General features: G+C 39.2%; 1 pseudogene; it reads right to left on the bottom strand.

Moving 5' to 3' along the window:
* LOC117028741 (uncharacterized) overlaps window positions 1-12,087 on the bottom strand; it is a 99,085-nt pseudogene that overhangs the window by 32,340 nt on the left and 54,658 nt on the right.

Genomic DNA, 12,087 nt, shown 5'->3' with positions numbered 1-12,087 from the left:
CATAACACCAAGGTCACCAGTTTGATTCCCACATGGTCCAGTGAGCTACGCCCTCCACAACTAGATTGAAAACAACAACTTTACTTGGAGCTGATGGGTCCTAGAAAAACACTGTTCCCCAATATTCCCCAATAAAAATTTTAGGAAAAAAGCACTTTCCGCAAAATTTAGAAACAAAGTATAAAACATTAGAGAAAGGACATATTAATACTACCTCACCTGTAAACTGCCATCATATAGACGCTATAGTAGGTAAAACTGTAAATACACTGTTTACGTGTTGTCTCACGCTGGGCTGATTTCATTTCCTTTGCGAAACAGCATTTATGCAGACAGTGCTCAAAGTAAACCCTGGAACTGAATATTCATTTTAATTTATACACTGCTTTAGCCTTAGCAGTATTCTGTATGAAACAGTGCACTGTGTTGAACAGACACTATTTGTTTTTCTCCACTCACATTTTATGAGTAAGAATCTGGGCTTTTAAAATTCTGTTCTCATTCTTGGAAGCAAGTTGCATACTTCTCTGATAGGCTGGATAGTTCTGTAAATAAAGGGATATTTAAACTTGTTTCTGTTCAACACCATCAGTGGTGCTGAGAACCATTACAAAGAATGTGGCAACTTGCTTGTGCCTAAAAAGGAGAAACTGGAACTAGAATGTGTACTATGTAGGGACTTCATAGGTTTGTTAATTGACCTATAGCTAAATGTAAATGTGTTTGTGCATCTGTTCATTTCTTTCAGCATTTCAAGATATCCAAACATTACTATATAATCCGCATTTTCTTATGCATAACCTCTGCGTGTAAAAACTCAGCAGTTACTGAACTTTATTAAAACATTTTGTTTTTAAATTTATGTGGATGCATTTTTGTCTGTTTACTGCTCTTCTCAGCTGTATTCAATAAACTTGCATTTTGTGGATTGCATTGGCAATATTAACTTCAAATGTGCACCATGACAGGTAGAGTCAATCTGAATTTCTAAGCACACAATAAAACAGTATGTCTCTCACTAACAGGCTGAATATAACCTTTACTGCCTTGTATTGGGGAGTCATAGGGTGGTAGACATGGTGCTAAAAATTTGACATGCTTTATCACATTTGATTCTTTCACAATCTTGGGAAGTCGGTATTATTAATCCCATTCTACAAAGAAACAGAAGCTTAGGAAGTACGTGATTGCTGCACGTCGCATAGCTAGTATGCTCTGCAGTGTGTTATCAGGACGTTATGCTGTTGTCCCTCTACCAGCTGTCAACCTGTCCTCCATGCATAGGTTTTGGCTGGAAATTGAACTAGAGCATGGAAACCATATGGAGAAGTGACCTCTCATAAGATGGGTTTTCTCATGCATAGTGCTTATTTTATTTTATTTTTTTAAAAGATTTTATTGGGGAAGGGGAACAGGACTTTATTGGGGAACAGTGTGTACTTCTAGGACTATTTTCCAAGTCAAGTTGTTGTCCTTTCAATCTTAGTTGTGGAGGGCGCAGCTCAGCTCCAGATCCAGTTGCTGCTGCTAGTTGCAGGGGGCACAGCCCACCATTCCTTGCGGGAGTTAAACTTTGGCAACCTTGTGGTTGAGAGGACGCTCTCCAACCGAGCCATCCCGGAGCTCAGCGGCAGCTCAGCTCAAGGTGCTGTGTTCAATCTTAGTTGCAGGACTCGAGGAGTTGAACCAGCTCTCTTGTGGTTGAGAGCCCACTGGCTCATGTGGGAATCGAACCGGCAGCCTTCAGAGTTAGGAGCATGGAGCTCCAACCACCTGAGCCACCGGGCCAGCCACACTGTGCTTATTTTTAATTCATGGATTAAATGGATACTGGATTAGGTAAATCCTGGGTTAGGTGAAGCCTTTATGCTTTGTTTATTTCAAGATTTAGAGTCCAATCATACACTTAAAAGTTTCACTTAGGTTTTTGCAGAAATAAATGAAGCCTTTATTGAATTGATATTAATTTCTTCAAATGTCACTGTAACTTGTGTAGCTGAGCCATAAAAATAATTCTACACTTAAATGTGAAACAATTGGGTTTTGAGTTCTATATGAAAGTCTGAATAAACATTTTAAAGCTGCCTCCCACAGTTCCTGATTGCTTCATCACTGCAGATTTTAAAGGATTTGGTTAATTGTGTTATTTGCCTCCAGCACTAGCCTGGGGTCAAAGCCATCCATGATCTAATCCCAGACCCGCCTAGCCTATCTTCCACATTCTAAGCATTAGCCAAACCAGACTGCTCATCACTCTTTTGATTTGCCCGCACCGTCCATTTGCTCAAATCCCGGTCCTGCTGCTCACTCCCTGTGCCTTTGAGGTAGGGAGGGCAGCATGGGATTAATTATAGTCACTATCCCTTAGGTGTGTCAGGAATGTTAAATGGAATCCTACAAGTACAGCGTTTAGCATGGTGCTTACTGTACAGTAAGAGCTCAGTAAATAAATGTTAAGCATCCCTGACATTGTATCATCACTGTTATTATGCATCGCCCCAACCGGGGTACCCTTCCCTCCCATCTGCATATCCAAATTCTCCCTGTCACTCAAGATCCTATTCAAAGGCTCTTGAAAAAAAAAATCCTGTTTTAAGAAATCTGTCCCTCCACAAAACCTTCTTCAGCATCGTAGCTATACTGCTCTGATAGCACTTGCTTCCCTATTTTCCATTGATTAATGGTATACCTTCTTATCTCTCTCTGCAGACGTGAAGTCCTTGGAGGACAGGGACCAAGTCTTTGTACTGCTGACTGCGCCTGCACGACCCTAGGTGGCAGATGACAGTTAACTGGTTGAATGAATTCATCCCACGGCCAAGTGTCTGGTCGCACTGCTTGTTTAGTGGCATTAGTGAAGTCTACTGACGATGCTTCAAATACAGGAAATATTTCCCCCCATGGCATTTACCACTTTTCTTTAAATTTATCGTCTTCACCAAATGTTACAGAAACAATAATAGGATTGGGAACTCTAGGGATTCTGAGCTCCTGGGGGTCTTGGCAGATGTCTACTCAGCTGGTTTGTACTACAAGTGGTGGGAGGAGGCAAGACTTTTCCTATGGCTTCTCAACGCAGCCATTCAGTGTAGATTCCACTGTAGAAACCAACCCACACCTCCAATGACACCTCCCTCCCCCATGCCACTTAGACCTGGACAGAGATGACACCAGGGCCTTCTCTGCCTGAGGTAGGAAGTATCCTTGTTTGGCAGCTATTCCTAGAGATACAGATGCACAGAGGACTTGGCTTTTTATGCTGATGAAGAAAAAAGGACACATTATCTCAGAATTGTGCGAGAAGCCAGGGGAAGCAGTAACTCCTGAACCTCGTCTTTCATCACCAAACAGAATCAAGCATTTTTGGCCTAGGGTCAGGTTTTAAACGTGTTCACTGAAGTGGTGAAAACAAACTGAGCCTTAATTCGAATTCCTCTGCTAAATGGGTAGCCTCTTAGGAAGCAGGGTGAAGAGAGCTCAAATGCTGAATCTGGGCTGGCCCAGTGGCTCAGGCGGTTGGAGTGCTGTACTCCTAACACCGAGGTCCCCAGTTTGATTCCCACATGGGCCAGTGAGCTGTGCCCTCTACAGCTAAGATTGTGAACAACGGCTCTCTCTGGAGCTGGGCTGCCGTGAGCAGCCGGAGGTAGTTGTGAGCGGCCGGCCGTGAGCTGCCAGGAGGGGCCGGTGGCTTGGTAGTGAGCTGCTGTGAGCGGCCGAGACCGGCAACCTACTACCTCAGCAGGGGGAGAGCAAGGCTCACAATACCAGCATGGGCTAGAGAGCTGTGTCCTACACAACTAGACTGAGAAACAATGGCTAGAACTGGAGTGGGGGGAGGGGTGGAAAGGGGGACCAAATGCTTGAATCTAGGCATGTAAGTTTGTCCCAGTTTTAGGAAAGATTTTTCACTGATAGCACCTAAGTGGCAACACCTTAACCCAGCCTGCTTAGAAAGAACTGTTGTGTGAAGCAACTTAACAGAGGGCCTTGCTCTGCATTTGTTGGTGGCCCGAATGAGACGTCCACCAAAAGCACTTTCAGACATAAGCTATGAATTATTATTTATTTTTTTATTATTTTTTTATTTTTTAAGGAGGGTGCAGCTCACAGTGGCCCATGGGGGATTGAACTAGAAACCTTGGTGTTATTAGCACCATGCTCTAACCAACTGAGCTAAGTGGCCACCCCAGCTATGAATTATTAAGGCAAAGGAGACTGGTTACCTGGAAGACTGATTGCTGGTTAGGGTCTTCTGGATGCGACAGAGAGGTGAAGGCTTAAAGACACCCTTCAGTTTTAGGAAGGTGTTTCGGTATCGAAGATATTCCTTATTCTCATCTTCTTCCTTTGCACTTTGTTTCAGTGGAAATTCTGCTGATGAGACTTTGTTTCCTGACCCCTTTTTGTGGAAACTTGGGTACTTTGCAAATGTACATGGATTCTATTTCTGAAATGTAAACAGAATATACTTCATTGAAAACCCAGAGTGGACCGAGGTCTCTGTAGGCTGGGTTAAGTTGGCTGCAATAATCTAGACACTCCTTCACCCATTACGGAAGTGCCTTTCTGCTGGATCCTTTATTTCAAATGCACTTTTTGTTCTGCCCAGAGGATGCATAGCATCTATGTAACAAAAAAGGAAAATTTCTAGGCTATCAATAAATCTAATCCATAGGAGTTTGTCTATGCTTACCTTGTGCCAGGTAAGGTGCCAAGTACTTTAAACACATTATCCCATCGAACTGAGTACTCTCATGAGATGACTACTCTTATTTTCATGTTACAGAGCAGTCCAAGTTCACCCAGCTAAAGGGGCAGAACCAGGATTTGAACAGATCCATGTGATTCTGAAGATGGTGCTTTCACATCATGCTATAGACCAGCACTTCCCAACCTCTTTTCATCACGCAGAAAATTACAACTGTAAAACCCTACACATATAGATTCTTGTCATAAAAATATGAGAAATGTTATATTTGTATGGCACACTGTGGTACATTCACTAGGCTGCTTGCTTATAGGTAGACTCAAGAATCCTGGGGGCTCGATCCCCTCAGCCCAGCTGCTCCCCTGAGGACTGAAGATGTCCATTTTGCAGTTCCTGTGTAAAACATTTGTGGCATGGCCTTTGGGAGGCTCTGCTATATACCAAAGTAGCAGATTACCTCCTCAAATGGAGAAGCTTGCCTTTTGGATTTAGCATACAATTGATGCTAATTATTTGCAGATTCTGTATTTGTGCATTTGCCTGCTTGCTAAAATTTATTTGTAACCCCAAATCAATATTTGTGGCACATTCCTGGTCATTCACAAATGTGTGACGTGGTGAGAATTTTAATTTGTGTTGTGCACATTCCCAGTTGTGGCTGAACAAGGTGACACTCTGCCTTCTTGTTTCTGCTCTCAAATTTTAACAAGTGTCCTTTACGTGGTCTATTCTACACACTGTTGCACTTTTTGTTGGTAATTTTGTTACTTAAAATAGCCTGCAAGCTTAGTAGTGAAGGGTTGGTTGTCTGGTGTTCCAAAGCACAAGAAGGTTGTGACATGCCTTATGGAGGAAATATGTGTTAAATAGCTTAGTTCAGGCTTGAGTTACGGTGCTGTTGGCTGTGAGTTCAATGTAACTGTATCAACAATTTTTGTTAAATAAGGTGTCTTTAGCCAGAAACACAAGGTTATGCATGGTTGGCTCTGTAATAAAAGGTTATGTACTGGTTGGCTAACAATATTGTGACCAGAGGCTCACAGGAACCTCACCCTGTATTTCCCCTACGAGCAACGGTCCAATATTCACTAATTCAGTATTTGCAGAGATACTATAGAACATAACTACCATGAATAATGAGAATCCAGGATGTTATATCACCAGTCAGGAAACTGTGATAGACTGTGATCAATCACCAACTCTGAGTTGACATTACAATAGCACATTTAAATGTGAGGACACTGGCCCCTTCTCAACACAGCATTTGAACAAAAGACCTTAGCAAGGACTGAGGTTCTGGTTACAAGGCTGAGTGGTGGTGGTTAAGGGGGGTAAGAGTATTTTCTGATCTAAAAAATGAGTATGAAAATACCTCCTCTTATAAAAACACAGAAGTGGCCAAATAGATTAACTCTCCAAAAAGAGAAAGGAAATAAAATTAAGGTTGGCTCCTTTCATTTTCTTGCTATGGCCAATCACCTGGATCCACGGGAAAAATCTATATGGATAGCACTTCACAGTTTATAAACTCATCACCTTGGGAACCTTGGGAGGAAGAGGCATTTAAATGTTGGTCCTCTGGAAGTCTGAACAATGGGAACAGGTTATGTGGAGCAACACAGTGGATTCCATAACTGACCCAAAGCAAATCTGTAGTGATCCAGCCAGTTAAACAGGATGTGCTTGGCCTTTCTCTGCAGTCTTAATTTAATAACTGTCTCAATGTCAGACATAGGGCTTATGTCCATGTACATTACTGGATCAAATGTAGCTGTATTAACTGGGCTTGTTAAACATGAAGGTTTCAAAACAGGACAGAGACAGAGACAGAGACACTATTTACTATATGATTATAAAACATCAATTCATTCATTACTCATTCTCTTATTCAGTAGGTTGTCCAACAAATGTTTGAGTGTTATTTATGGACCAGGCATTATGCCGGAAACTAATACTAAAGATATAGTATATAAAAGTCATGTTCCCTTGTGAATGTACTTAATGACACTGAATTATACATTTAAAAATGGTTAAAATGGCAAATTTTATGTCATGTATATTTTACCACAACAAAAATGGAGGAAGAACAAGCTATGTTTCCTATGCTCAGGTGTTCATAGTCAATGGAAGAACTAGATGGGTAAACATGATACAGCCTGAGGGTTATGTTATTTATAGGCACAGAGTATTACGGAGCATAAATGGAAAATTTATGTTTGTAATACTGAGTTTCTGTTTAGCAGAAGAAAGTTTCAAAAAAGTACATCATGAGGACATTATACTATAAAATATATAGTTATAATGAGCAGTATGTATGAACTTTTCATAATAAATTGGACATATAAAGTAGTTCACTTTGGATGGGCTTATGTGACTAGAAAAATTGTTGATAATTCAGTTTTACATGTATTCGTTAAGTATACATAATTACAAGGACACTTACATATTTACATATAAAACATATGCACAACTGTATCCTTAACTCATTATCCATGTGTTATTTACATAATTTTAGTTGTTACAACAGAGCCAGATGAAGATATGAGAGGAAGAATGTGAAGAGAGTACAGCATTCAATGACCCATGAAAAGATTGACGAAGAGGATGGAGAGGGTTTTGAGAATTTGATCTACAGACGTCAGGCAATAAAAGTTGAACCTGGGAATACACCCTGTCTGAAGGGTGCAAACTTGAACCCCCTTTTCATAATGACTCTAAAAAGGACTCAGAGAACCCATCTGAAATGTTGATAAAAATCACCTGAAAATGTATGCCTTAGATTCTGAATCTCAGCCTCAAAAAGCTACTGGATAAATCACCCCCCAGAAAAGTTTAAAATTTAAATAGAGATATCAAGTAAATTAAAACTTTAATGTGTATGTATGAATTTTGAATCATTGGGATAATCTCGTGTATTTGTTATCATTGAAATAGTAAAGATATTTTGGTAAACTAGAGAATCTGAGAAATTACCCTTGGATTTTCAATTTAAATTGAGTTAACTGATTTTAGACTTGTTTAAAAGTTTAAAATAATTTGACTAATTTCAAAAATATAATTGGAATATTTAAGAGAACTTGAGATTCCCCCTAAATTTGATTTATTTGCTTTACAAAAATTAAGAACTTGAGAATATTTTGCTTGTTAGGTTCATAAACATTCATTTGAGGTATTTAAAGGGGAGTAAAATATATTAAAATATAAATGTGCTTTAAAATATGTAAGGGACTGTTATTCATTAAGTTGTACCGAGTCTAACTGTTAAAGATCAATCAGTTCAACTGAGTTAATCAAACATTAATCAAGGAAATAATAAAGACTATTGTTATCTTAGTAGAATTTATAGATAGAATAAGTAGATTTTTAATGGCCTTAAAACTTAATGAAAACTGGGTGTTTAATAAGTCACTTCAATAAAATGAATTTTATTTTAAAACTAGAGTGATTACATTTTTCTAGTCACAAAAATCTCTTGGACATCAAAAAACCCATACTGATTCCTTGATTTTCAAAGCCTCTCCCCATGACATATTTACTAAATTGATTAATCAAACCGAAGTGAATTTCTTTACTTTTTTTTTTTTTTAACAGAATGAAATTGAGAGAAAATTCTCTAAGAGTTGCTAAAAAACACAATTTGCTAGCAGAGAGACAGTAAATGGAGTTGACTAGATGCGACATTCACGGGCATGACCTGTGGGAATATATTCAAAAGAATTGAAAGCAGGGTCTCAAAGAGATATTTGTACACCCATGTTCATAGCAGCATTATTCACAGTAGCAAAAATATGAAAGCCATCCAAGCATCCATCAACAGATGGATAAACAAACTATGGTATATAAATACAATGGAATATTACCCTTATAAAGGAAGGTAATTCTGACACATGAGACAACATGAATGGACTCTGAAGACATTATGCTAAGTGAAATTAGCCATTTACAAAAGGAAAAATACTGTATGATTCCACTTACATAAGGTATCCAGAATAATCAAATTCATACAGACAGAAAGTAGAATGGCAGTTGCCAGAGACTTGTGGGGTGGGGAGAATGAGAAGTTGCTATTTAATGGGTACAGAGTTTTAGTTTTGCAAAATGAAAAAGTCTGGAGATGGATGGTGGTGATGATTGCACAACAGTGTGAGTGTACTTCTGCCACTGAACCATGCACTTACGAGTAAAAATGGTCAACATGTTAAACAAACAGAAGTCAGCACATGCTCCTTCTGGTAATTATATAAATGGGCCTATGTGTGTTTAATAGTTTGACTCTTTTGTTCTTTTTCTAAAACAAATCCAACCTATCTCAAAAGAGAAACCGATATCTAAAATAACATGAAAACTAAAATCCACCTTTGCTTGTAATATCAAAAGAGTGACTATTTCACACTTTCGTCTTTGACTTGTGCTGTAGAATTCGCTTGCTTGTACTTCATTGCGTAGGTCTTGAATAACTCCCTAGCTTCTTTGGAGATGGGATTGACATCAGAGAGTGACTGAGAAAGATTTAAACTCAGGTGACCTGGCTCATATAAACCCAGGGAGGTAAGATAGCATGATATAAAGGCACTATTTACGGCAAAAAAATATATTTTTTGAAAGCAGGGTCTCACTGCTTTTCAGAAGAACCTGCACTTCAGCATATGTGAAATGACCGTGGTAAGTCTAGAGTAACACAGTTCTGATGCCTGTCCCTAAAAATAAAGATCTTTTATATGTGCTCATACACATTCTGTAATATGAGTACTATTTACATACATGCACTCAAAATTTTAAAAGCTTCAAAAGTTCGATCAAAATCAATCAAGCTAGCTCATTACTTAACTATATGAAATTTAGAGATACTAATTTTTAGTGTCTCACCTCGACAAAAGTTCTAGTCTAAAATTCCTCAACAGAGATTTAGTGCAAGAGTAAAATGATCAAGAGAAGTTATTCTGAGCCATAGTTTTAACAATGCTGTAGTATTTCCAAGTTTCTTTGGAACATTACTTATGCTTTAAAAAAAAATAACCGTATACTTATTTAACTTCACTTTAGAAAAAACAATATGTGAACCCCACATTATTTTTACGAAATCATAGATTATGTAAATGCAAATAATTCAACCAGTTAAGACACAGGAAATTAATTTCCCAAAGTTTAGGAATCACGCCTTTAGAAAAAACTACATGTTCATTTTTTTCCTCTCAACTCTATCTTTACCTTCTAACCTTTCCTCATCCCAAACTTTCAGTTATTTTTCAGGTAAGGTCCATAAACTGCTATGGTAGCATCCATATTGTAGAAATTAGCAGGAAATACTAAAAGTTAAGAATCTAAAATCAGTCAGCATTGTTCCTGCTCTGGTCTGTGCAGAGGTGCTATCGTGAAGATGATTCAAGAAACCTCAGACCTACCGCCTCAGGGAAGCATGGAGGAAAAGATTTGCATTTTACAGGTGCCAGAGATAGCTTTAGACTTTGGGGATGCCATTTGTAGACCAAGGTGATGGCAAAGCGCCCAGAAATCTTACAGTAATGAACTTATTCACCTGGGGGCAACAGAAAGAATTGTCATTTTCTGCACAGAATTCTCACATCATACTCATAATTCAGGTAGAAATCAGACATTTGAAGGCCTGTAAGGATATTTGGGACCAACATTAACCGACAGCTTCAGTCTAATTCCATTAGGTCAGGAATGGATTTTCAGTTTTGTGCTGCAGATTCGTTTGTTGCCACAATTTATTGAGGGAGAGAAGAGGAGTGGGGAGAAATTCTTTGCAATTAATGTGGTCCTGTCTTATAAAGAAAGTCAGATTCATTTTAGATTGAGAAAATTCTGTGTCTATTTACAGGTACTTCTGAGTCCTAACTCTAGCCCTGAGGCACAGACCTTCTCTCCTGTAAAATACCGTTGATAATATCTGATCAATATCCGATTCCCTTGGCTGCCAAGAGTTTAGAAGGTTTACAAGTCATAGTATTACTGTGAAACCTATTAGAGAGATCTTATAAATGACAAGTATGGAAAAGTAATGATAAACGAACAACTTCTTAAGCTTAAATGGACATCTGCAGCTTTGTACAGCTTATTTAAAAGGTTTGTGGAGGGTTGGTGGTTCAATCCCTGCATGGGCCAATGTGAGCTGCGCCCTCCTTAAAAACAAACAAACAAATTAATTAATTAAATAAAAGGCTGTGGAGATGAAGTGTCCTAATTAAGTCAGCTGCTATAAACCGCAAGGACTTTTGTTTGATTACAAGTTACATTCCCTTGCTTCCTGAAGGCTGCCATCTGAGGTAATCTGAACTACGTAATCTACCTCACGAGCAACTCTTGATTTTTTTTTTAGATAAAGGGTAAGGCAACCCTGACTCCTGACCTGAGTGACAGGAAACTTGCACATGCAGGCTTGCCTGGTAGTTTCTTTACCTGTTTTTCACTTCCCTAACCCTCCAGAACTAAGCAATACTTCTCTTAAAATGGCAATCTAAAAAGTTTATGTAGTACACAAGGCCACCATGGATAATTTTGGTAAACTGTATAGAACAGAGACCTGGAGGTACTCTCCACACAGGAGCCTTCCAGTAGAAATATAACGTGAGCCACATAAATAACTTTAAATTTTGTAGTTGCCACATTAAATAGAGTAAAAAGCAGGTGAAATTAATTTTAACATTTTATAACTAAATATATCCAAATATTAACATATAACCAATATAAAAATTATTATTTTACAGTCTCTTCTTTTATGTAAGGAGGGCGCAGCTCACAGTGGCCCATGTGGGGATCGAACCGGCAACCTTAGTGCCATCAGCACCACGCTCCAACCAACTGAGCTAACCAGCCACCCCTACATTCTCATTTTGTGTACTAAGTTTTTAAAATCTGGTGTATTTAAAATCTGGTATTTACATGTACAGTGTATTTTAAGTGTTCCATAACCACACGTGGCTACTGGCTTTCATATTGAACAGCACAGCTCTATATAAATGGTGCCCCTAAGGTTGGTTGTGCAGTGTATCATATAAAGTGGCTGTGGGGACAGAGCCAGGGGTGCAATTTCCAGGCTCTCGGTCTCACGCTAAAGGGTGCTGGCTCAAGTAGTAAATGGCCATCAACTGTGATTGGATGGCCATCAGCTGTGGCTAGTTTGCCGTCAGCTGTAACCAGTGAGCCACTAATATAACTGCTGTGGCTACGCTAGCAGCAAATGGGGTCTAGCAAGATGGTGGCTGGCAAGCACGGATTGCACAGCAGTCAAGGGGAGTTGGTCGGTTGGCAGAAAAGCGGACAGCAGGTTGCACGTCGTGTGAATCCAGCCTCCAGTGAGACTATAGTGATATGACTCCCCTACCTATGGCTCCATGGGTGTTCCTTTTTGGCCT

Source organism: Rhinolophus ferrumequinum, chromosome 10 (genome assembly GCF_004115265.2).
Source record: "Rhinolophus ferrumequinum isolate MPI-CBG mRhiFer1 chromosome 10, mRhiFer1_v1.p, whole genome shotgun sequence".
NCBI lineage: Eukaryota > Metazoa > Chordata > Mammalia > Chiroptera > Rhinolophidae > Rhinolophus > Rhinolophus ferrumequinum.
This window is presented reverse-complemented; position numbering and strand designations above follow the sequence as displayed.